Here is a 26,912-nt window from a genome sequence, read left to right as displayed (position 1 = left end):
AGAGAGGCAACACCAGGGACAGGAGGGTTGCAGCCAGAGTGCCCAAGATGTTGCTTGGTAGACAGCGAAGTGAGTGTTTGGAACCATCAGGAAAAAAGTTTCCTTAAACAACTCTTCCAACTTCGACAAATCTCTTCAGCTAGTAAATTTGTCCCAGTGTCATGGCAGCTAGTACAGGGCCTTCAACGAATGACTAGAGGACCACTCTGCTGTTTGTGTTGTCATTAATTGATCTATGCATTCTCTCACGGAACTTCCATGTACAGCTGTTATGGCTACTGCTAACTCATTAATTATCTCTTCTAGCTTGTTCTGATGAGCATCAATCTGTATCCATGTTTTGTGCTTTTGGACCTCCTCCAACATCAATCATGAATATCCTGATTTTAGGAGTCAAGATAGACATTCTGCTGCTAAAGCAAAACTTGTAAGGTCCATCCACGTGAGCAGCCAGGGTGTAGAACGGGGTAAAGGAGTTGGCCCCCAAAAAAGGCAATCACAGAATAAAACAGTGAACATTAGAGCAAACGGACTTCTTATTTTATTGTAAATAGTGGCTTTCCAAATAAAGCATGTTAATACACAGAATCATTGTTTAGTTCCATTATCATAAATTCCAGGCTATTTGCATGCTTGTACATGTATATATAAAATAAAAGCATGTTCAACAAAAAAAATTGACGTCCTTCATTGTGTTTCTCATTTCAAGGGGTATTTGACCCTCATTTTGAAGATCACTGTCCCTAATTACAGCGTCTTGGGGTTGAGAAGCATTAATAGAGTAGGCCTGTGGATCCAAACAAAATTAGCTTGACATACACTATTACATGGTATTCTATTAAAAAAACAACAAAAACCCTTGCCTATCTAATAGGTAAGGCAGTACCTATAAGGAGGGACGTATGATTTTTAAAAGGGTAACAAAAGAACTTAGTTAACGCACAAATAATGGGCAAATTTCCTTTCTTCAGAAGTAAGGAAAGGAATTATAGTACACAAGGATGAACAAATTTTCTTTTCTCCCTACCTCCTACAGAGCATTTAAAAAAAAAATTCACTTGACCAAGCACAATTTACACAAGCTAAAAACCTTTTAGAAACAAAGACATGCTTCTGTACTTTCAAAACAATGTGTGCAGCACTGTATAAGCAGGAAGTAACGCTGATAGAAAGACATGAATTTTCTTGAGGCAGAGCCATAAAATAAGAGATCTGGCATCAAACCCTTTGGCAGATTATGGAGTGACACTGCCCGCTTCTCAAGCGAAAAGATGGTGACTGCCATATAATGCTTTGAGGACAGAGGAAGAGAAGTTATAATGTGTTAGGGCTTGCCTACAGATACAGAGCTGCAGCGGCACAGCTGCGCTGCTGTAGCGCTTAGTGAAGATGCTACCTATGCCTGTTGGCGTACGTACTTCACCTTCCAGAGAGGCTGTAGCAATGTCAATGGGAGAAGCCCTTCTGTCGACATAATGCTGTCTATACCTGGAGTTATGTAGGTATAACTGCGTCGCTCAGGGGTGTGGAAAATCCGATGTAGTTATACCAACATAAGTCTGTCGTGTAGAACCAAGCCTTAGAGTTTCATGGGGAAAACAGAGGACTCATATCCCACCCACAATCCTCCGAAAAAGTCACTGATTCATTAATCCAGTAATCATACGTTATTGCTTCATTGATGGTTTTGGTTTATTCTAGGTCAGATTCAAATGAAAACAGCCTTTGGACCCACACAGTTAATATCTTTCATTAGAGCAGCACCATACAATTTAAATAAAAATATGACATGAATGCATTAAAAATACATCTTGCTCCCATGATGACAACAGCAGCAACAAACAAACAAACAGAGAATGTACTCCTAAAGTGGGATTAATTTTCAGTACTTAGTCAAGATCTAAGGATAGTTACTATTAGGGAGAAATCAAGCCCAATACAGTGTTGAATTACTTATACAGGAAGTAAGTATGAACGAGTTCCATAACTGATATATTACTAACAGTATTTACAATAAACATAAGACCATAACAGCCATACTAGGTGAGACCAATGGCCCAATATCCTGTCTTTTGACAGTGGCCAACACCAGATTCTTCAGAGGGAATGAAAAGAACAGGGCAATTATTGCATGATCCACCCGGTCATCCAATCCCAGCTTCTGGCAGTTAGAGGGACACCCAGAGCATGGAATTGCATCCCTGACCATCTTGGCTAAGAGAAATTGATTAATCTATCTTCCAGGAACTTATCTAATTCTTTTTTGAACCCCGTTATAAGTTTTAGCCTTCACAACATCCCCAACAATGAATTCTAGAGGTTGACTGTGTATTGTGTGAAGAGGTACTTCCTTTTGTTTGTTTTAAACCTGATGACTATTAATTTCACTGGGAAACCTCTGGTTATTGTGTTATGTGAAAGGGTAAGTGACACTTTTCCAAATCATTCATGATTTTATAGACCTCTATCATATCCCCCCTTAGTTGTCTCTTTTCCAAGTTGAGCAGTGCTAGTCTTTTTAATCTCTCCTCAGATGGAAGCTGTTCCAATATTTAAAGGGCACCTTTTAGCCTCTAACCGCCCCTTTTACTCTATTGCTTATCATGGTGGCAGTTTTTTCATCCTCTTACTTTTTTTTTGTAATTTGGGGTATACATTTAATTTAAGCCTCTATTATGGTGTTTGTAAAACGTTTCCATGCAGCTTCCAGGCATTTCACTCTTGTGACTGTTTTTTTAATTTCCATTTAACTAGCTTCCTCATTTTTGTTTAGTTCCCCTTCTTGAAGTTAAATGTTACTGTGATGGGCTTCTTTGGTATTTTCTCCCACACAAGCATGTGAAATTTTATTACATTATGGTCAGTATTAATTAGCAGTTCAGCTATATTCACCTCTTGGACCAGATCCTGAGCTCCATTTAGAACTAAATCAAGAACTGCCTCTCCCCTTGTGGGTTCCAGGACAAGCCAAGAAGTAGTCATTAATGGTGCCCAGAAATTTTATTTCCATATCCCATTCTGAGGTGACATGCTCCCAGTCAATATGGGGACTGCTGAAATTCACCGTTATTATTGAGTTTCTATTTTTATAGCCTCTCTAATCTGCCTGGGCATTTCACAATCATTCTGGTCAGGTGGCCGATAGTATATTCCTACTGCTATTACTAGTGCTAGTAACATATACTTACACACTTATTCAAGCATGGAATTTCTATCAGAGAGAGTCTATGGTACAGTTTCATTCATTTAAGATATTTGCTATATTTGACTCCATGTTTTCTTTCACACAGAGCCGCTCCTGCACTAGCACCACTTACTCTCTCATTCCTATATATTTTGTACCCTGCTATTACCATAGCCCATTGATTATCATCATTCCACAAACTTTCTGTGATGCCTATTACATCAATATTCTCATTTAATAGCAGGAACTTAAGTTCATTCATCTAAATATTTAGATTTCTAGTATTTGTATACAAGCACTTATACAATTTTTCACTTTCAGTTGTCTGACTCTTAAATTTGACTACTTTGCATCAGTTCCTACCTGTCAACTGCTATCCTCTCCTCTTTACTAGGACATAGAGAATCCCTGTTAATAGATGCTCCCCTAAGTGATGTCTCTGTTGGCTTTCCACAGCCCTTAGTTTAAAAACTCCTTTACCTTCTTTTTAATTTTATATGCCAACAATCTGTTTTGGTTCTGTTTTGGTTTACGTGTAGTCCATCCTTCCTATATAGGCTCCTCCTTTCCCAAAAGGGTCCCCAGTTCCTAATAAATCTAAAACCCTTCTCCCTTTACCATCGTCTCATCCATGCATTCAGACCCTGCAGTTCTGCTTGTCTAACTGGCCCTATGCGCCTAACTGAGTCAAACCATACGACTACAGGGTTTGTTTATAACTATGCTACATGTAAACAGAAACTATGTGAAAGCCTTTTTTCAGAGCAACTATAACTAGAAATCTCTAAGAGATAAGGATGAAACAATTTGGAGGGCAGATTATCCTATATCTACCTACTGCAGAAGTCTTATACCTTCATCGGAAGCACTTGGTACTAGCTACTGTCAGTGACAGAATACTGGATTAGATGGACCCCAAGTCTAATCCAGTATGGCAATTCCCATGTTCTGGGGGAAGAAGATACAGTCAACTAAGAATGTGCAAAAGGGGACAGAATCAACTAGTGTTTGTGTGATTAGGATGGAAATCAGTTGAAGGGGGAAAAGAGCGGAGAAGAGAAGATCTGTTCCGGTGTTGAGGGAACAGAACCTAGGTGTAGAGAAAGTAAGGAAGCTGGCACTTGAAATTTTCGGTAGAGGGCGACAATAGATTTGCCATCCTACTCCAACACATCAGAGGAGAGGAGCAGAACACCAGGCCTCCCCTATCTGCCAACAAGACCACTACATTTAAGAGAACAGAGAGAGGATTGCTGCTGGAGAGAGAGAATTATTCCCTTACAGGGAAACTATATGTCGAGAGAGAATCATTAGGTGCTATTGGGGCCTCCACTGGTTCAGAAAACATCTAAAATTCTGGATGTGCATTTGAATCCAAAACCTTTTGGGGCTCTCCTACCACTCAATTATAGATAATATCTCCTTAGAAAACACATGAAAATAATAGTTAATGTTGAAATATAAGTATAAATATAATACGGCTGTCAATCAGACTGAGAAATGTTCTGGCATTTCATCACTTTCTGCCGATTTTAAATGTTCTTTAAAAATAAAGTTTCTCATCTTTATGACTGTGAAAATAACCTTTCACAATAAGCAGACAGATCAGAAGACAGAACCAAATTTTTCAAGAATAGTGTCCAAAGTTTAGCACTGATTTTAAAAATTGCTCATCACCCCGCAACTCCAATTTTTGAAAATGATGTCTTCGGTATAGACTCCAATGAAGAGATTTAGGTGCTTAAGTATAGCACTCTTTTTTAAAAAAATCTTGATTCTGGCTTCTAATCTGTGCGCAGATTTTGGAAGGCCTCATTTTCATGGCCTTACATTTTAAGAAAGGTGTGAGCTACTTTCAGTCATCATACTAGAGTGTTGATATTGAAGTTTAAAGATATCATTTATTTATATATTTTAAGATTTCATACTGATGCACATCACCGTAGTATGAGTGCCTTCCATGCAAACTTAACAGCAAAAGCAACATCTTTACTGGAGATTTCCTGGAGTGTGTTGATAAATTGTATAGTCAATTACTTGACCATACTTTGGCTCATTATTTTGTTACAAAATACTCAACAGACCAAATAAAGAGAGTCAGTCAGGTTTATTAACAAGGTATAGGAAAAAGGTTCTATACAATACCAGTCTCCAAAGAGCAGTCCTATGCAGAGATGTTACATTCACCTTATGCAGAAGGCGTGATCCCAAAATTACACATTTCAGCCGGTATTATGTCATTTTACAAGTTACACATTTCTTTACACATCACTATAATCCAACCCATCAATTTGCTCCAGCTCCCTAATTTGTTGCTCTGTTCCTTTTGTTTTGGATACTAGCATTCCAAGTACTTATCCGTGAAGGTACTTCCCTAGCTTGTACTAAGACACAGAAGGAATGTATCTTGATTTTGACAAGTTTCCTATCTGCTTGTGCCAAATGCTTACTTCAACAAATACAAGGTGTTATGGGATACTTAGCATAAGTGAACAGGATTATGGCATAGGGCAGTTTAGGCTATATCACTCTACAATATTTGTGCTTAATGTTATTAGTGATTATATATACATATGTGGGTGTGTGTGTATATAAATAAGAGAGAGTGCAGATAATATATATTAGTCAACAAGTGTCAAGCACTTACTTTTTTAAGCAAAAACTCTGCTTGGGGAATTCTGTTTGTTTTGATTGGTTGATTGAGTTGTTCATTACAGGCTGGGGTTTTTGTGGCGGGATGGGGGAACATGTGGGTAGCAGGGGGTTTCAATATTATGAGTACCATTCTTGCTATGAGGAAAGATTTTTTCGAAGAGGAAGGTTTTGCAGTATTTCCTAAAGACGGTCAGACTCTGGCTTTGCCTGATCTCCTCTGGAAGTTCATTTCATAGCCAGATCTGCTTCACAGAGAATGCTGTCCCCAGTTGTCACATGCTTTGTGATATGTCCTGGCCCACTCATGTCAACACTGGTAACTATTTCATTGCTGATCACTTTACTAAAAGTTTCCAGCGTAACTAGCTTGGATAGCCTATCCATTTCCCCCATCCTGACTCCTGCTGTGATTTTTTTCTTGCTTGTTAGCTTTGTTCTAACATTAGTAGTCAGCAAATGCAGACTAGCCTGCTGATTACTCAGTTTTCAATAGATGACTCAGCCATTAATGAACCTTGAGAGAAAAGAATAGTGGGCTTGCTTGCATCTTTCCTGGAGTAGCTTCTGACCTCATTGAGACAAACCACATGCTCTTAGAAACTTAGAACATTTACCACTGTATTAATCACAAGCATGCTCTGCAACAACAAAAAAACTCACCCTCCTTCTTGAGGCACGTTTACACTTTAACAAACATTAACTAATGGAAGGTTAATCCTATTCCCATTTCTTATTTGAGTTCTTCATTTACATTTTAGAGAACTCCTCTAAACTAAAACCTCTTCAATAGGCATTAAAGTTGTTTTTCTACCTTGTAGGTGAAGTTGTTTCTTGAGACATTACTCTACAGGCCCATCTCCAATACAAATGTAACCACCAAGGGTCAGGGGCCCAGTTAAAATATTTGACAGAGACCTAGTCATGCTATAACAGAATTAGATAACTAAGCTCCAGCCTTGAACATAGGTGCTGGAATTAGGGGTGCTGCCGCACCCCCTGGCTTGAAGTGGTTTCCATCATATACCAGGTTTACAGTTTGGTTCAAAGGCTCTCAGCACCCCCTCAACACAAATTGTTCCAGCGCCCCTGCTCTTGAAGGTGATATACAGGAGGTCAGATGATGATCTAATGATTCCTCTTGGGCTCTTAGCATCCAGTGCCATTGGCAGCAGACTGTGTCAAGGTAGCAGCTTTTCAGACATCAGAATGACGGAATCTACATAGCTATAGTCTAATAATGCAGCTCCCACCAGATACCAGTTATGCAGACAGAAGTTACACAGTTTCTAACACAGGTCACCTCTTTGATTTGATCAAAGGATAAAGAAGTCCTTCTCACTGTGACTGAATGCATCCTGTGAATGCACCCCAAAAGGTCAGTCACACTCATGTATAAGTATTATCTGCTTTTGTCATGTGTTTTGCTATCTATGGTTGGAAAGCACCACATAAGTGCTAAAGCATTATTATTATATATGAAAATCTTGCATTGCAATCTACTTATGCAAAAGCACTCTATAAGAGATAGGTATTATTCAGTTTGGCAGACATTCAAATCTTACTCCAATACTGGTTTGATTAGAGGAATTACTGATAAGTGATGCAAGGCAATTCCTCAAAGGCAGTTAAGCAGTTGTATCTTTGGCACTACCAGACCTTGTTAGCCAAGTAGTAAGCTGGCCTAGCAGTGAATTAGTAGTTTTCACACTAAAGTGCTCTAGCTACAGTTGGACTGTGCCTTTAGCATCTGTTTTAATACTATTGTATATAGCTGTTATTACCCTTTGCAGGCTTAAACAGTGAAAACAATTTCAATTGAGATGGGTATGCACTTACTAATAAATCCATAGTTTTCTAATTCAATTACAAAATAGCAAATGTTCCTTCAGTTCACACTCCACTTAAGAATGCAACAGAACAAATCCACACCAGAAGCATAAAGAAAAAAAAAAGAAAAAAACGATTCCCACAAATTTTAGCTTCAGGCTACTGAATTCAGCTACTCCCACCCCCACCCCTTCAAACTACCACACCCTTTCGCCATGTTTTTCACTTTGTTCCACCCACACAGACTCTGCAGCAGCAGCAAGTGAACTGTAAAATTTTGTTCAACGTTTTAAAGTACTGTATGTGCCTGACACCAAAAAGTCAGGGCAAAATTTAGAAACTGGCCATCTGTTAGATGTGGAGGAGGAGCAAGTTAATTGACAATGACAAGAAGTTGAACACTATGGAATCCTATGCTTGTTGCAGTAGCAATATAGTCCATTAATTAAAAAAAATAAAACCCAAACGCTTATTTGATTACTTTATTTTCCATTAGTTTCTCAAGGGTTGCATTTAATACAGATAACAGAAGCTTTATAGGCTTTTATAGCAGCAATTTTTCATCCTCTCCTCTTCTGGCCCCACAACACCAACATTTCTCTTTTTTAAAAAGGACCTTTGCCAAAATGGTGTAGAGAAGATTATGAGGGGAAATTCAGCAACTGATTCTAGAGTCAAACACACTCCCCACCCACGCAAGGCACCTGGGAGTAAAAACTATTAACAAAAAACCTGTGAGGTCAGACTTTAAGAGTTTCAGTGGAATGCTGACTGGTCTTTCTGCCCAGGCATTTGCAAAGGCCTCCCCAAGCAGCTGCGGAACAGGAATAAATGCTGCCATGACCAGGATTAGCTTCCACTTGGATGTGTGCTGCCGAGGCTTCAGTTGAGAGACTTCTTTCCCCAAGCCAATTTTTCCCCACCTCTGACATCCACATTCCTACCCCACGGAAACTTAATCCCAGAGTTTTCAGAGAAGGACTTCCACAGGGGCACAGAACAAGCATTCCATGGAGTTGCTGTTTCCCCATTCTGTGCTTCCCCTGCCCAAGTTACATCAACTTCTCCTCCCCTCTATCAACACAACTGAGATACAATATCAGACGCCAAATGAACAATCTTCTCTCATCTAATACTTCCAATTGATACCGGAAATCTTGAACAATCTTGGTATATAAATTAATGAACTAGGCAGTTTTTTACTTCCACAACTGGCATTAACAAAGCAAGTCAGTATAGACTATTTTCACAATATTAGACGTCTCACTTTCACACAAATTTACTAGAGTTGAACAATTTCTCCAATATAAGAGTTACAAAAAGACTTATTAAATCCTCAGATATGCAGTTTTTGTTTTTACTGAAAACTATGTGTTTATTGTGATTATGGAAAAAAAATCCCAGTCACTATTAAGTCTCAGTTCTATGTCCTAAATTCTACGTTCTAAGCAGTGACAGATGCAATTCCTTTTACACATTTTTGCCTCTTTTAATGGGTCCCCTATATCAAGACTCCAGTGCCACACACCAACCCAAAGCAATTATAGCTCCTTTCCAACAGTGGGTCTATCTTTAGGGACTGATTATCATTATAGCATGTGGAGCTTCAAATTATGCCTTGGGTTCACGGTTAAAGATTCTACACCGGAACATGGAGCAGAGGACATAGATATAACATCTTTTTTCAAAGGTGGCAAAAACATCAAAGTAAGTGTACTGGGTTATGGCAATACTCATGCCCATTTTCTATGGCTCCAAGCATGGCCTTGCTACTACTTATCAATAGGAAATGGAACGCTATGTAATTTTAAAAAGATCCCAATGACATATGTATACATCTCATTCAGTGAAAGACTTACCGTAACTCTCTTGCTCCAGTCCAATGAATGGACTATCTAGTAACCTCTCCATAAGGGAAGTATGGTTGGACGTAGTTTTGGTATACAGTGAATTAAGTAAATATTAGAACCTCATCCTTTTAAGGGAGTAGCTGGCCTCCTGGGATTCTGACCCTTATAATAGGAAGGAAGACAAGCTAGCTGCAAACCTTTTTGATTAGATTCAGATGGGCTGCAGTAAGCCATCTTTCGATTTATTTCATTTAGAAATCAGACTGAAGGAAGTTTTTCAAATGCTTGATTTAAAACACTGAACATCTTATTTTATTTATCATCAACAGGCCCCAAAATGCCTTCAAGATCCCAGAACTGGTACTACATATTTGCATGACTTGTCAATCAAAGAAATCCTCATGACTAAATGGGGAAAAAATTAATTAAAAAATGTAAAGGGATTAGTACTGATGTAATATTAAAAGGGACAATATAGACATTACTGTCTGAAAAAACTTACCAACTATATTTGCAAATACTACCTAATATTACTGTGAATGAAAGATATTAGCAAGAAGGAAATTCCCAATTTTTTTTAGTTTATTTACTTTACTCATGACAGCATTTTGTGTAGCATCACTATTTCGCTTTCTTAGTCAATCAGTTTCTCCCCCTCTGCAAACATACTTATAAACAAAAGGGAAAAACAGACAAACAAAACCCCTTATAAATTTGTTAGCCAAAAGAATGTAAAAGATTCAGGAAGAAGCAGGGCCGGCTCCAGACACCAGCTTAATAAGCAGGTGCTTGGGGCGGCCAAGGGAGAGGGGCGGCATGTGCGGCAATTCGGGGGCAGCACTCACTCCCTCTAGAAGCGAAGGAACTGCCGCCGCCGATCGCGGCTTCCCCCCCCCCAATTGCCGCCGCGCCACCGGTCGCAAATGCGATCGCGGCTTCTTTTTTTTTTTTTGCTTGGGGTGGCAGAAATGCTGGAGCCGGCCCTAGGAAGAGGAATAAAAAAAGATATTACCCGTGCAGTGTGGCAGAGTTAATGTTACAAAAGCAAACTTACATTCCAATTCACTGCTGCCCTGGGCCTTGAGGAATCATTTACAAGCAGTGCAAAAATGCATGTAAAAACTAACATTCTGATTTACTAGTGCTAAATCAGTAGGAGGACTCAATTTATTCTGCTGCAATTGAGTACAAAATGGTTCAAGGCACTGCAGAATTAGGTATTTCTTGTTTGAAATTTCCAATATTTTGTCAATATGATCTTCCTGCTTTAGGCCAATCCTGAAAAGATTTATGCACATGGTTAACTTTCCACTTATGAATAGTATATGGGACTACTTGCATTGTGTAAAATTAAGCATGTGCACAAATTCTGCATAGTCAGGGCTTTAATATTTTATTAAGATTAGTTCTTGTATTTAAACTTCCAAGCAGAACTGGAGAGAATATACCACTTCTACCAATATGCCACGGAGGACCCAGCGGTCCGAAGTTATTTAGGACCAAGCACGGTAGAAGTGGGACAGATGATTCAAAAAAGACGGGGAAGGATCGGGAAGTAAGGCAGGTGTGCCATCCTCGGGCGCCCCTTCAAAAGGCCTGCTTGGAACCTGACGATGGTTTAGTCGGGCCTGCCCCTTCTCCTTAAACTTCAGCATCGAGTTCCAGGAGTTGAAGCTGTACCGACTCAGAATTGTCTGCTGGTTGGCAATCCTGAGTTGCAATCTCCCAGCAGAATATACTTTGCACCCAAATAAATCCAGGCAATTGGTGCCTTTGGACTTAGGCACTGGGGCTTCTTTTCCCTGCCTCTCCTTCTTGTTTACTGCAGCCACCACCAACGAGCAAGGCTGTGAGTGTGTGAAGAGGTATTCGTACCCCTTAGATGGGATGAAATACTTCCTTCACAGTGGGAGGGATGGAGGCCGGGGTCTGCCAAATGGTCTTAGCATTGGCCTGTATGGTCTTGATGAGGGGTACAGCCACCCTCGATGGACCTTCCAGGGCCAGGATGTTGACCCCTGGGTCCTCAGACTCCACCACCTTCTTGGCCTGCAAGCCCATCTTTCGTGCCACCCTGCGAAGAAGGTCCTGGCGGGCATGGCTGTATATGGGGGATGGTCCCAAGACGGAGGTGCCTGCAACTGCCTTGTCCAGGGAGAGAGACAACGAGGCTAAAGGGGGAACAGGGTCCTCCTGATCCTCTTGGACTCCAGGGGCCTCCTGTCCTGCCTCTTTGACTGGGCCAGCCACACCTGGATCAGGCTCAGGAACTGGAGTTGGTTCCAGGGGAGGGCAAGGAAATGGTACCTCCGCAGCATCCCTGAGGTGGGGAGACAGGTGGAAGTCTCCAGCACCCTCTGTTCAGAGGTCGCTGACCTGTAACCTTTAGATTGGGTGCCCTGGACCTGGTGGTACACCCACTGGGTCCAAAATGGCCACTGCGCTGGTCCCTGCCACTGCGCAGGCCATGGCCCTGCCCCCACCTCAGGCCTTCCATGGCCTCACCAGTGCCAGCACCACTCTGAGTATCTACACCCTGTCTCCGAAGATGGAGATCGGGACCGTGATGACCAGGGCGGTGCCAAGCAGAGCTGGACGGGTGAGCAGCGCCACACTGAGGAGTGGTGTCACAATGCTGGGGAGCGGTACAGAGTCGCTGATCCTGGTGCCGGAAGCAGGACCTGCTGTGTGATGGGGATCAATGCGAGGATCGGCGTCGTGAGTGGGAGAACTGGCATGACCTGGAGCAGTGCCGAGACTCTGAGTGGTGCCGAGGGACGGAGCATCACCAGTTTGCCTCGAGACGGTGCCACACATTGCAGTACCAGAGGCTTGGCGTGAAGGGTGGGGGACCTCAGCGCTGTCATAGCAATGAGGTCCCTTGCAGCCTCAAAGATGTCCTGGGTGGATCGCAATTCCACCTCCTCAATAACCTGGCCCGGGGAGTCCAACGGCATCGGACTCCACGGTCCCCCTTGAGGGGCCAAGTCGACAGTGCTGTCTCCAAAGACTTTGGCACTGGGTGCTCCTCTCTGGGACGTGCTCCACTGGTCAGCTCTGAGCCGGAGAGCCACTCCTCCCCTGCTTCAGGTGCCGCTTCTGCACCAGGGAGTGGGACCAGTGCCAGGTCAATCCCGCCGATTTTGGCACTGGGGAGTGGCGGTTCCATGGGTCTCTCCCAGAGTCTTTTCGCGGTGCTGTTTCTACCACTGCCGTTGGGGCGCTGCGCACTGATGAGCTCGGGTCTTGCCGTGTCAATGGATGTTGAGTGCTGCCTCTATAAGGAGCTGTTGAGGTGAAAGTCTCACTCCCTTTTTTGTTCTGGGGTGAAACCCCTTACAAATCCTGCACTTGTCCACTTGGTGTGCTTCCCCCAGACACTTTAAACAAGCGTCATGGGGGGTCGCCCGTTGGCATGGGCTTGCTGCAGGATTTGCAGGGCTTGAACCCCTGGGACTTAGGCATGTAAGTCCCCCAAGGAGAATGTAGTCTGGGTGGAGGGTAACCCCCCCAGTCCAACAACTAACTAACTACTAACTATAATAACTAAGAACTAAGAACTACAAAGTACAAATAGTCAAAATGCTAGGGAAACGCGGAGAGCTTGCAAAGCAGGACGCCACTAGGGTTACCATTCGTCCGGATTTACCCGGACATGTCCTCCTTTTTGTGTTAAAAATAGCGTCCGGGGGGGAATTTGTAAATCACTCAAAATGTCCGGGATTCCCCCCCAGGCAGAGCGAGGTGCGGCTGGGAGGGCTGCAGGAAAGTCAGCCTCTCGCCTGGGGCTCTGGCAGCCAGAGCCCTTCCCCCTGTAGCTTGCCGGGCTAGATTCCGGAGCAGCTGTAGAGCTCCCCCCCCCCCCGCATTCTGAGCTGGCCGGGCCGTTTGCATCGGCCTCGGCAGCTCCTCCCCGGCAGCCCCGCGCCCCGCTCGGGCAGCACTGTGCAGGGCCAGGGACCGGGTTGTGGGTTGCGCTGGGGAGCGCAGCCACGTGTCCGGCTCCGCACAGAGCCCAACACCATGTTCTGAGCGGCGGGGTAAGGAAGCCAGGGGGCAGGAAAAGGGGCAGGGAGGTTCTGGAGGGGGCAGTCAAGGGGGGGGTCGGGAGTTCGGGGGGGGCTTTTTGGGGGGGTGGAGAAGGTTTTGGGCAGTCAGGGTACAGGTAGGGGGTAGGGTCCTGGGGGGCAGTTGGGGGGGGTCTTAGGAGGGGGCAGTTAGGGGACAAGGAACAGGGAGTCTTAGGTAGGGGGTGGGGTTCTGGAGGGCAGTTAGGAGCAGGGGTCCCAGGAGGGGACAGTCAGGGGACAAGGAGTGGGGGGGTGGGGGGTTGGGAGTTCTGGGGGGGGCTGTCAGGGGGCAGGAGTGGGGAGAGGGATCGGAGCAGTCAGGGGACAGGGAGCAGAGGGGTTTAGATGGGTTGGGAGTTCTGGGGGGGCTGTCAGGGGGTGGAGAGTGGTTGGATGGGGCGTGGGATTCCCAGGGGTCTGTGTGGGGGTGTGGATAAGGGTTGGGGCAGTCAGGGGACAAGAGGCAGGGAGACTTAGGTAAGGGGAGGAGTCCTGGGGGGCAGTTAGGGGCAGGGGTCCCAGGAGGGGGCAGTCAGGGGACAAGGAACGGGGAAGGGTTGGGGGTTCTGAGGGGGGTGGGAAGTGGGAGGGACAGGGGCGGGGCTTCTCCCGTCCTCTTTTTTGCTTGCTGAAATATGGTAACCCTAGACGCCACAGTTCCAATGACCGTCACTGGCGGTAAGAAGGAACTGAGGAGGCGCCGGTTTGGGAGGGTCATATATTGACCGCTATGAAGGTGCCACTCCAGGGGGCTCCACAGCCGAACCAACAAGTGCTACTAAAGGAAAAACTTTCTGACGACAGTGCACATGGTGCGCACACACCTAATTGGAATCAATATGAGCAACCACTCGAAGAGGAACAAAAGTTTACAGGATTGACCTCTAACCTCACTAAATAACAAAATTGAATTCTTTCTTTGAAATATCAAAATTGTCAAGTAATCTGTTGTACAGTGGAGCAAAGTCTGCATAATTTAAATCAGTACATTATTGTAACTGGCTATGAGCTGCATCCACATTCATTTTTTGAATGGATTTAAATGCTTTGTGAACTGGATATTTGTTGCTGCCCAACTAATAACACTAGGTAAACAAACCAAATAGCAAACAAACATTCGAGCACAAACACAATCCTTCAGATATTTGAAATGATACACAGTACTGGAACATTAAATGTGTTATCTGAAGCAAGTTATTACTAAAATACTAAGCTAATGAGGCAGAGTCAAAATACTGGAAAATTAGAATGTCATCAGGAATCAGATCACAATGTATCTTGTCTAATTAGTAAAAGAAAAATTGTAATAAATTACCTGGATTTATTGTTGCCCACTTACTCTGCTCGCAATCTATTTTTAATTAGGATGTTGATGTTGCGCCTTATCATTGATAAAGATATAAGATTTGTACAAGTATCAAATTTCTAGTTTTAATGTATTTACACTTTTGCTTATTGTAAAGGAAAATATTAATACAGAATAGTTATTAAAAAGACTTATTTTATAATTCTCTGAATCCTTCAAAGTATATCTGGTAATTACATCGTTTACCTAACAAAATGTGTGCTGGCATCTGGTAACTAAATGCTAGATTAGGCAGTCCATGGTAGAGGGGAAGTATTGTGCCTCAGAAAACTAGAAGTCCTCCTAGAGCTACCCAGTATAAAGGGAAAGTGGACCCTCTAAGTAGGTCTACACTGCAGCTGAGTGTGCACATCCCAGCCCAGGTACACAGATGCATTAGCTCTGCTTGAGCTAGCATGCTAAAAATAGCATGCATGAACACTGCAGAATGAGCAGCTGCACGGGCTATCCTCCCAAGTGCAAGCCTGCCCGACCCCATGGATCCGTATTCAGGTGGCTAGCCTAGGCCACATTCTACACTTATTTTTAGTGCACTACCTTGAACAGGCTGGGAGGCACACTCCCAGCTGCAGTGTAACGAAGCCCAAAGTTACACTGGCCTGAAGATAACTCTATGGGTCTGATTCATAGGGAGCCTGTTGCGAGGAAGGGCCTTGAGCCTTGTCTGTGTCCTTTAGGGCAGTGCTTCTCAAAACCAGTCCGCCGCTTGTGCGGGGAAAGCCCCTGGCGGTCCGGGCCGGTTTGTTTACCTGCTGCGTCCACAGGTTCGGCCGATCACGGCTCCCACTAGCCGTGGTTCGCTGCTCCAGGCCAATGGGGGCGGCGGGAAGCAGCGGCCAGCACATCCCTCGGCCTGCGCCACTTCCCGCAGCTCCCATTGGCCTGGAGCGGCAAACCGCGGCCTGTGGGAGCCGCAGTCAGCCGAACCTGCGGACGTGGCAAGTAAACAAACAAGCCCGGACCGCCAGGGGCTTTCCCTGCACAAGCGGCGGACCGGCTTTGAGAAGCACTGGTCTAGGGCATGATATATGAAGGCCCAGCAAATAGGACAATCATCTTGGGAATGGCCCTCCCTGAGATATTCAGACAGCACATAATGTCCAGGAAGATGGACAAAACACAGAACAAAACACAGCCTAAAATCTTTCTCCGGTTCTTTTGCATCTAGTACAACCCCCCAGATCAGAGACGGTCTGAGAAACTGAACTGCCCAACAGTACAGAAATGTATCTAAAATGTCTAAACTACAACAACAAATAATTTACAGGAGCTTTTCGTGAAAACCAAGAGACATTTTCCATGCTCTCACATAATAAAGGTTCCTAAGTTCACAGCAAGACATGGCAAAGGACGTGACTGGGACTACATGACCTCTTATAACTTCACCTATGAACGTTTAGCGTATGCAGTCCCCACGGGCACTTACTTTCTAGACAGCTCCCATACCTCAGCAGTGCTGCAGGGTGTGTGCACGTGCACCTCTCCCAACTGAGGATGTGCAGAGGTCACCTCAAAGTAGTATGATAACTTATATTTTGCCATATCGTCCCAGATTTCCTGGGGTAGGTCAGAGTGTGTACAGGGTTTGTAGGTTATTTCCTCTTATTGGCAAGTGCTTTTCTAGTTGCCATCATTCTCTAGATCATCATCTAAGTCTACAAGTGTGTAATGTGATATTAGGAGATCTGATTTCATGCCTATTAGTAAACAAAATTCATTTTATGACTTGCATATTCATTTACAGTTTTTCAAAAGCATTGATACAGATGTAATGAGGTTGTTTGCCCTTAAAAGAATTAAGTATGGGAAATGTAGCTTCTTCTGTCTGAAGCATATATGGGAAACAGCATTGCGTGTGTCTGAGTGGAATTACTGACTACCCATCTGTCACTGAAGAAGATGGGTACAAATGAGTAAAAGTTGATTCTGTATGATCCTGAGGTTGGTGTGGGTGGGAGAGATGTCACTATCATTCTGATGTGTCCATGATGGAGTGTATTTGTTTTTGTTTATTCGTATTTTTCTCTATATATAAGTCACAGACATTTTAGCTGTTTATTACATAGACACGAAATTATTTTTTAATTGTGCACTAGAGTATTAAGAGCAGGGACACTGTTTAAAAATGATAGTGGACGCGGGTGTGGTACAGAACGGATAAGAGAAAAATGTTTTTAATTTTTATCAAATTTATTTCAGTTTCTAAACTGTTCAGTTTATGTCCTCTTTTCTGGTAGTGCCCACAAGGTGCTACGCACTTTCCAGACACTCAAGAAGAGAAAGGACCTGCCCTGAGAAACTCACAGTCCGAGGACAGACAGACAGGAAGAACAATGAAGGTTTTTTTGTGGGGGGTGAGGTGGAGGGTGTTGTTTTTTTTTCAAATCAAGTGAATGGAAACCGTTATTGAGGTGGAGTCACAGTACCCAAAAAACCCTTTCCAATACACTCAGAATCCTTCCCAGTAACATCATTAAAAAAGTCAGAAACGAGGAGAAAATTACCAGTTATCAGATCATGACAGAGAGCCAGAGCCTGGAATTAATTAGCCCTATCCCTGGAATGCTGATACTCACCCCTGTCTCTTTATTTGTTCTTGTCCTCCCACCTACATACCACATTACTCTTTCTTAATATGTCTTCTAGTTCCAGTTGCTCCTGAACCCAGATATCTCCAAAGCTCCCAAACTAATTTATTTTCCTGGCCTTCCAGCAATGGCCCTGATACACCTCAGAGGACTTTGCGTGCATCTCTTGCTGTAACCGATAAGAAGGAGAAAAGCCTTCAAAGGGCCGGCAACTGGTGGAAAATGAAGAGTTCAGAAAAGTAAAAAATGTTAGTGGTGCTGAAAAGCAGGGAGGCAACTGAAAATAAATATAGCAGAATGCTAGAAAAAATACTTACTTTTGTTCTTTTAAGCTATGCCTGGGAGGGTACAAATTGCCCCCTGCAAAGGATGCCCCTGGGTAACTGTTCCTTGTAATAGCAACAGGAAACATGAAGTCGGGGAAGTATGAAATCAGACCTTGAGACAGTGAGCACAAGCCACCTAGCAGAAATGACTCATACAGCCTTCGGGACAGAGGAAACTAATCACTCCATAAATCAGCATCTTTTTCTAACTATCCAAGCAGTGGCACTTGGCACTGGTGAAAGCAGCTGTTCCCTATATCTTGCAGCTCTTTGCATAGTGCTGGGAGGCAGCAGTTAACAGAGTTGAGGGAGAAGACACTTGATGAAACATTTAGAAGGAAACAGTACAATAAAATACTTAAAAGAATCAATTTGCCTTGGCATAAATAATAGACAATTGTATTAAAATAATATTCCAATCTAATTCAGGTTCTTTGAGGCAAAGCAAGTTTTCTTTGCCCTTATGAACCACTGAACATTCTTCCTCATAGGGAACAGCTCACATTTACATAATTTCTGTGCCACTAAAGCAATTTTGTCATTAACAAGGCAAAGCCTAATACTTAATGGAAATCATAGAGCTAGTTTTCAGCAAAACACATTTTTTCCACATAGTAATTATATTTAAATAGTAAAATTATATGTAAACTAACTGTGAAAATTACTAGTGAGAAAAACAACAAATACATACTACTAAGCTTTAGTCATTTAATATACTCCGTGGTATTGTTTTTACTTGTTACCTACTACAAAATATCAAACACTAAGATGTGATTTAAAATGGTTTAATGGAGTCCAGTGTTTTTGTCAATTTTGCATCAAATTTGCTCACTTTACAAGTACAAAGGTGTTATTCCTCCAACTGTCAGCTCTGCAAAGTCAAGCTGGGTTCTTTCTAGCTCATGCATCATCTCATACCCCAACTCAGCTGACGTGCAAACATCATTACAATCTACCTGCACATGTAATAAATCTCAGATGTGTCAAGTTTACTGATTACTGAAGCTCAGTGCTCTTACAATAGATAAAAGGAACTGTTGGGGCCATGAGCCTCTGGTTCAAGAGTGTGACATCAAGGAGGGTGTGCTCTGTTACATGCCACTTACTAGAAAGTTAGAAATTCAGATGTATCATTAAAAATTAACAGTCTTGGAAAGCGTATCTAAAGTTCTTACAGGACAGACAGCAAGGGAGTGAAATGTTGAAAGAACTGGACTTCTCCTGACTGGTCAGCATGATATAATATTAATAATTAGCCTTCATATAGTGCTTTTAAGATTCAAAGTGCTTTACAAAAATAATAAATTCTCTTAACAATACTGGGAGATAGATAATTACCTACATTTTACAGGTGGGAACTGAGGGCAGAAGCCAAGCGGTTTGCCTGGACTGCAGAGAGAGTTACGTAAGTTCCTGGTTTTCAGATCTGTACTCAGGATCAGTAAGGATAGCTCTGTAATGGACTGAGACACAAACCAAGTCAGAGTCTAAGTTGCAAGAGATGGATTCACTTCAAGAACTAGACACTATGGCCAGATCCTCAATGATATGTTAGCGGATATTTGAGGATCTGGGCCTACCTTCTTCATGTGTGTCTAAACTCACAAAATTGTTCAACTGGGGACTGTACTGCATATGTGTAATGAATTGGAATGGCTAACTAAGCAAGCAGAAATATCAGACACACAAGACCTGGCTCGTTTTCTTTCCTTCCATCCTTCCAAGAAAGTCTCAGGGAATGGAGCTGTCTTCACAGAGTGGGAAAGATTAGCCACAGCATGAGATCACAGCTTTAGGAACTGAGGCTCTGAACATTGCCTTAGCAACAGTCAGTATATATACCTTAATGATTTGATTGGACAGCTATCCTTAATATGACAACATTTACCGAGAGATTAGGCATAACTGTATACCCAATTTTGCATCCTTAATGAGGGAAAGCTCTCCAGATGTGAAAGTTGAAGTACCCAACTTTGTTCTGAGAAATTCTGAGAGCTTTGCATAAGAAAGAAAATTCCTCTATTAAATTTCACCCAGAAAAACATGGCTCTTCTGGCCCTTTCCAGACTTGTTAGAATACTTTCCTCATCCTTGACAGTCTGAGGAAACTCCAGCCACTACAGCAGAAGTGAGAGGAATAGGGAAATAAGCAGTATAGCCCTTCTCTCAATAAAGAAGTGATTCCTCAGTCAATCTTTCAGTCATTTTCATTATCAAAGTTTCTGCTAAGGAGTGAACAAAATGGCCTTGAGAGTATGAACAGCAGTGACTGAAGCCTTGGAAACTAGCATGTCTGTTTCCCTTAGCAAGGAAGGTTAAGCAATAGGCCCTGTCTGAACTCTAGCTTCCACAAGGTTTTGCAATTTGTAAAGGCACATTTGGCAAGAGTGAATGCAACAAGTTAGGTGCAAAACAATCAATTTTGTTACATCTGAAGGTTTCTGTAATCTGACAAGGACTTTTCAGAGCTACCCTTTGAGGCTGAAGGTACCAAGTTAACAGTGCTTTTGTGATACATTCACATGAGTGTTTGGAGCCATGAGATAAATAGAATTAACAGCTGTATGTTGAAATGATTCTCTACAGCTGAGAATTTTTATCCCCTCTTCTTGGGTATTTGATTTCGGACTCATTTTGAGAAACCTTTTGTGGCGACATTATGGAGCAGGAACCTGCTTCTGCAATTTGCTCTAGAACTAAGGAAAAAGAAGAGTTAAAGATGGGCAGCTACCTCAGAGACCAAATCTTTGGTTAAATTTGATTAGGTCTTCTGCCTGGTGCCCATGTCATATAATGGATCAATGAAGCATCCAAATGGGGTACTGTAGACAAGAAAATTAGCAAGTTTGCAACCATGCTACTTCAGGCTCTGATCTTGCATTTGGATAAGGAAAACTCAATTGTTTCAGGAAGATGTACTAATGACTCTTGAATTGGGTCAGCAATGAGCCTAAAACTCAGGATTGTGCTTGGTGGAAGTATACTGTTGGAGATATCAACTTTCTGATGCTACCATGCTATACTAGGTACTTACCACTTTTGATAGTTAACTAATCTCATAGCACTTTTCATAAATTCCAGGGCCTTTAAACTTAGTAGAGGCGCATGCATGTGTACCTGCAGAACCGTGGAGTTCAAACTGCTGACCAAAGCATTTTGGGACACCTCCTGGAGGCCAATTAGGGTGACATAAACAAGTGCAGCGTCTACACTGATGCTGTGTCACTATGCATCTGGTCATGGTTGTTTTATTTTGTTGGTGTAGCAGGGGAGTTACAGCGGTGGGACAAGCATTTCAGTGTGTACACCTGCACTGTTTTGTAGATGAAAGCTGATTTTTGTCGACAAAACTGTGTAGTGTAGACAAGACCTTGGATCTCAGAGTGAGTTAGCAGGATTGCCAGTTTTAAAAAAAATCTACCTACTTATGAAGATAATAAATCTGATACGGAGTGATTGAGACAAACACAAAACTCCACAATGGCATTTTTACTATGTAAATTTTCAGCATAGAATTTCGAAAAGTTTCTGGAACGAATGGGTTGTAGTTTCTATAATGCTGGATTTGTCCAATAAGATTTAATTTATATTAGTCAGCTGGTCAGCACACTTGTAGTACTAAAATGCAAAATGTATATAAAGATAGTATTATTAAATGCAAGCTTAAAAAGTTAGGAATAAAATTAATACATTCACACAACAGATTTTAGACAATCAGCAAAACAAAAGTTTTTGTTTTTTTCCTTTTCTTTTAAATAGCAGCCAACTTCTTAGGAAGGGGAAAAGTTCAAAGACTCAAAATATCTGCAAAGATCCAGGAACTGAAGAGACTTACATTCAAACACTGGCCTACTTCCTAATATAGTGCTCTCCATAGCTGTAGACCACGCAATGCTTTTTTCAGTAAACTGAAATGCTGTGTCATAAGCTTCTGTAGACAAATAAAATGCTGACAGGCAATGCAATAAATGGAGCCATGGCTATCTTTCCTCCTATAAAAGCCTTTTGCACAGTGGTATTGCATTATGCACTAGGATAAGTTAATATGTTATAAATGGGACTTATTCTACACATTCACTGTCATGAGCAGGAGTGTAAGACCAAAGTACCTATAACCTCTTTTATAAAACTTTACCCCGCAACAAATAAAAATCTTAAGCTCTTAGATCAGAATAGTATCCAAACCTTTTAAAAAAGATCTGACTGGATAACAAATAATGTATTTACTGTAACTCATGGAGGATGGGCCAATATTCCTCCATTCACAGCATTCTTCAAATCATTTTACATTAACCCTCAAGTACTATGCCCTTAAAACCACTGGGGTGTATTACAATTGATAACAATGTGTATTTAAGCAGTGGTTTATGTTACCAGTACAACAATTATATGTCAAGAATTGATAATCTTGATTATTTATACATCAGGTATTATTCTGGTCAGAAAACCAAAATGATCCCACATTTTAACTGCAACATTAATACTAATCAATTGGACAAGTAGTGGGCATAACTACCAACTTAGCTGCAACATGAATATATCAAGGCTATAGACGCAACTCAAAACCATACAAGTTAAAATGTCAGCATTCACATTTAAGTGAAGTAGCACTGCTTGTATATTTGATATATTTTACTTAACCAGCTCCACTTAACATAAGTGCTCTGAAAGTATATCTATGTATTACACCGATTTTTAGTCTTCTAATATGATTTTTCATTCATGTAAATGAGAGACTCTTTATTTTTGGTAACATAGAACAATTTCTTAGCAGTGTTACGATATGAGAAGCTTTCTGAAATTATATACAATCAGAATCCACGGAGTTCAGTATATCAGTTTACTTTAATTACTGGGCCAAACTCATGTATATACTACTGCTGCCTACATACAATATATGAAATCTACTGATATAATATACAAACTTTGCTGATTGTTGCAAAGGTGAAATAATCCTTAATGGATATATTAATTACATTAAAGGTGAAACTATTCTGTAATATACTAAAATATTTCTATAAACATTTGAAATGTACAGTAACAATTTACTTGATTGTCAATGATATTATGAAGCTTAATTAATTTCTGTAATCTGAGACACTTTTGTAAGAAAACTGAATAAATTTAAAGTTTAGAAGTGACAAATACTCAGTAATGGCTACATCTGATCGAATGGGTCTTGTCAAAAAATTTCCTACTGCCAATTCATTTTTGACTTTGTACACTTGATAAAACAAAGTTAAAGGGCAGTTAGTAAGGAGACACAGCAAAGCTCTATTAATAACTCTGTCATGTTCTAAAAATATATTCTATGCAAAATAGTTTTGCTCTGTTTTCTCAAATTTCATATAGGTACCTTGTTAAAAAACAAACTCTACATACATTACTTAAATAGTAACATAAAATAAACATTTACTAAATGTCACTAAAAATTTTAAGTTTCTGGAAGAAGCTTTATGTAACAATATTTGCTCCTATACCTTAATATTCCCCAATAATGCTCATAAATTCAATAGTCTTACAAATTAAAAATGAGGGCCAAAATGTAATACACAAATTCCAGCTAACTTCCTTCACAGCTAGATAAGGAGGCGCACAAACACATTGTTTGATCAGTATATATTAAGAATGAACACTTATTTACCCTACAGTATCTGTGGTTCTTCGAGATGTGTTGTCCATACAGATTTCACTGTAGGTGTTCATGCATACAAGGCATGCAAGATTAGAATATTCTGAACAGGGGTGTCCTTTGGGGCTGCACATGCACCCCATCGGCCCTCATGACCTTCAGAGTTACTGTTTCCCAGGATAGCTATCCCCATCCTTAAGTTTGGCCCACATTCTTTGTTCCATATTAACTCATATTATTTGCTTGTGCCCAATATACCAAGCATTGTAGATCCCTCTAGTGAACTGTCCCTCTTCGTTACTTACCACTCCCCCAATTTTTGTGTCATCTACAAACTTTATCTACAAATTTTATGTTTTTTTTTTAAGTCATTGATAAAGATGCTAAATAACATAGGACAAAGAACTGAGCCCTGCGGGACCCAATTGGAAATACACCCATTCAAAGACAATTCTGCATTTACAATTACATTTAGAGACTTATCAGTTATCAATTTTTTAATCCATTTAATGTGTGCCATGTTAATTTTATATTGTTCTAGTTTTTCTAACCAAAAGGTTGTGCAGTATCAAGTCAAATGCCTTACAAAACTGTAAGTACACCTCTACCCCGATATAACGCTGTCCTCGGGAGCCAAAAAATCTTACCGCATTATAGGTGAAATCGCGTTATATCGAATTTGCTTTGATCCACCGGAGCACGCAGGCCCGCCCCCCCGGAGTGCTGCTTTACCGCATTATATCCGAATTCATGTTATATCGGGTCACGTTATATCAGGGTAGAGGTGTATATTACATCAACACTATTACCTTTACAGTACTAAAACAAAACTTGTAATCTCATGAAAAAAAGAAAACTAGTTAGTTTGATGGGATCTATTTTCCATAAACCTATGCTGATTTGCATTAATTACATTACCCTCCTTTAGTTCTTTATTAATCGAGTCCTGCAACAGCTGCTCCATTATCTTGCCTGGGATCAATGTCAGGCTGACAAGCCTATAATTACGTGGGTCATCCCATCTACTCTTTTTTAAAAATGGGCACAACATTAGCTTTCTTTCAGTCTTCTGGAATTTCCCCAGTGCTCAGACTTATTGAAAATCGACATTAACAGTCTAGCAAGCTCCTCAGACAGCTCTTTTAAAACTCATGGATGTAAGTTATCTGCACCTGCTGATTTAAAAATGTCTGACTTTAGTAGCTTCTCTATTTAACATCATCCCGAGATACTAATGGAACGGAAAAAGTGTTTTCATAGATGAAACTATCACAGCTGTTTTTCCCCCAAATACAGAACACAAATATCTATTGACTACTTCTGCCTCTTAAGCATTATTATTGATAATTCTACTACACCTCTACCTCGATATAACGCGACCTGATATAACACAAATTCGGATATAATGCGGTAAAGCAGTGCTCGGGGGGGGCGGGGGGGGGGGGACTGCGCACTCCGGTGGATCAAAGCAAGTTCAATATAATGCAGTTTCACCTATAACACGGTAAGATTTTTTGGCTCCCGAGGACAGCGTTCTATCGAGGTAGAGGTGTATTTCCATCTAGTAATGGACAAATACCATTGTCAGGATTCTTTTGGTTCCCAATATATTTTTAAAAATCCCTTATAGTCCTTATCTCTGTTGACCAAAAAAATTCTTCTCTTGTCCCTTAGCTTCCCTACAATTCCTAACTTCAGATTTATATTAATTATTATCAACTTCCCCATTCTTCCATTTGTTATATATTATTTAATTTTTCAAGCTGCCTTCACTTCCTCTCTAAACCAGGTTGGGTTTTTTAAGCCGGCAGAGCCTTCTTCCTCAATTGTGGGATTGTGGCATTTTGGGTATCGCGTAAGGCATTCTTAAATGATTCCCAATTATCATTCATATTTTTTGATTGAATTCTTCCTCCCAGCTGATTTGGATCATAATTGTATTCAAGCTTTGTGAAATTGGCGTTTTAAAGTACCAAGTATATATATTACTGGTCTGAACTTTATTCTACTTGTACATTACAAAGGTGATCTAGTCATGATCATTGGACCTAAGCCAGCATTAACTTTTAGTTCTGTATAATTAGTTCCTCTTTATCTGTTAAGACAAGATCTACTATGGAATTCCCCTGTATTGGCTGCAACACTTTTTTGAATTAGGAAACTGTCATCTATAATGTTAAGAAATTCCAAGGATGTTTTACTATTGGCATAATGAAATCTCCAGCATGTGTCACTCAAATTGAAGGCCCCCCATGATCACAGATTTTTTTCCCCTCCTACACAATATAGATAGGTGCATAAGAAGGCAGTCATGCTATTCCCTAGTTTGATTTGGTGTTTTGTAGCAGACAACTAGCATGCCATCTTGTGCTTTATCTGTTAGGACACTGAACCATAAGCATTCAATATCAGGGACTCTGTTACAGACCTGATTTGGATGTGTCCTCTAGTGGAGGCCTGCACAGATGCAAATTTATATCCTCGGACGTGGATATAAATTGGTATCTGCGGAGCTGAAGGTCTCTACTGGAAACTGCAGTGGCGAAAGACGCAGCACATCTGGCCAGTGCTCCCAGAAGCTAGCACTCCGCACCAGCAGCTCCTGTACCACCCCTAGCCCCCCCCACTGGGGAGGACATCAGGCTCATTGGCAGTTGTCCCTGGTCACGCTAATATGTGCAAGCACCTTGCATGGCCCCGGATAGGAGACACAGACCACTGCGTGAAAGGGACTCCTGTCTGGGAGCGTGTGCCGCTTGAACACACTAGGGTGACCAGGGACAACTGCAGTGAGCCTGGTGCCCATCCCAGTGGGTGGGGCTGCGGACAGGCTGCGGGCAGTACAGTCACGCCGGGGGCTTGCACCTTTAATCGCACTGTTGAACAATAGAATACCAATTGAAATTTATTAAATATTTTTGGATGTTTTTCTACATTTTCAAATATATTGATTTCAATTACAACACAGAAAGTGTACAAAGCTCATTTTATATTATTTTTATTACAAATATTTGCACTGTAAAAATAAATAAATAGTATTTTTCAATTCACTTCATGCAAGTACTGTAGTGCAATCTCTCTCTTTTTTTTTTTTTTTTTTTTTTTTTACACATAATTGCACTCAAAAACAAAACAATATAAAACTTTAGAGCCTACAAGTCCACCCAGTCCTACTTCTTGTTCAGCCAGTCACTCAGACAAAAAAGTTTGTTTACATTTGCAGGAGATAATGCTGCCCGCTTCTTGTTTACAATGTCACCTGAAAGAAAGAATAGGCATTCGCGTGGCACTGTTGTAGCTGGAATTGCAAGATATTTACATGCCAGATGCACTAAAGATTCATATGTCCCTTCATGTTTTAACCATCATTCCAGAGGTGTTGTTATTCTGCTTGATAACTTTTCAAAACGGTGT

The 26,912-nt window shown here is 41.4% G+C and overlaps 1 protein-coding gene and 1 long non-coding RNA gene across 4 annotated transcripts in view; one reads left to right on the top strand and one right to left on the bottom strand.

Moving 5' to 3' along the window:
* Window positions 1-653, top strand: part of LOC122172144 (uncharacterized) — a 36,492-nt gene extending 35,839 nt beyond the window's left edge. The window contains exon 3 of the long non-coding RNA XR_006172187.2: window positions 307-653. This is a non-coding gene — a long non-coding RNA (uncharacterized LOC122172144). The remainder of the gene's footprint in view (window positions 1-306) is intronic.
* The window catches only part of LOC101949407 (ubiquitin-conjugating enzyme E2 E2), a 313,447-nt gene that overhangs the window by 181,780 nt on the left and 104,755 nt on the right, over window positions 1-26,912 (bottom strand). The window lies entirely within an intron of this gene.

The sequence above is a fragment of the Chrysemys picta genome, chromosome 2 (assembly GCF_011386835.1).
Source record: "Chrysemys picta bellii isolate R12L10 chromosome 2, ASM1138683v2, whole genome shotgun sequence".
Lineage (NCBI taxonomy): Eukaryota > Metazoa > Chordata > Testudines > Emydidae > Chrysemys > Chrysemys picta.
The sequence above is the reverse complement of the archived record's forward strand: the minus strand, read 5'-3'. Positions and strand labels throughout refer to the sequence as shown.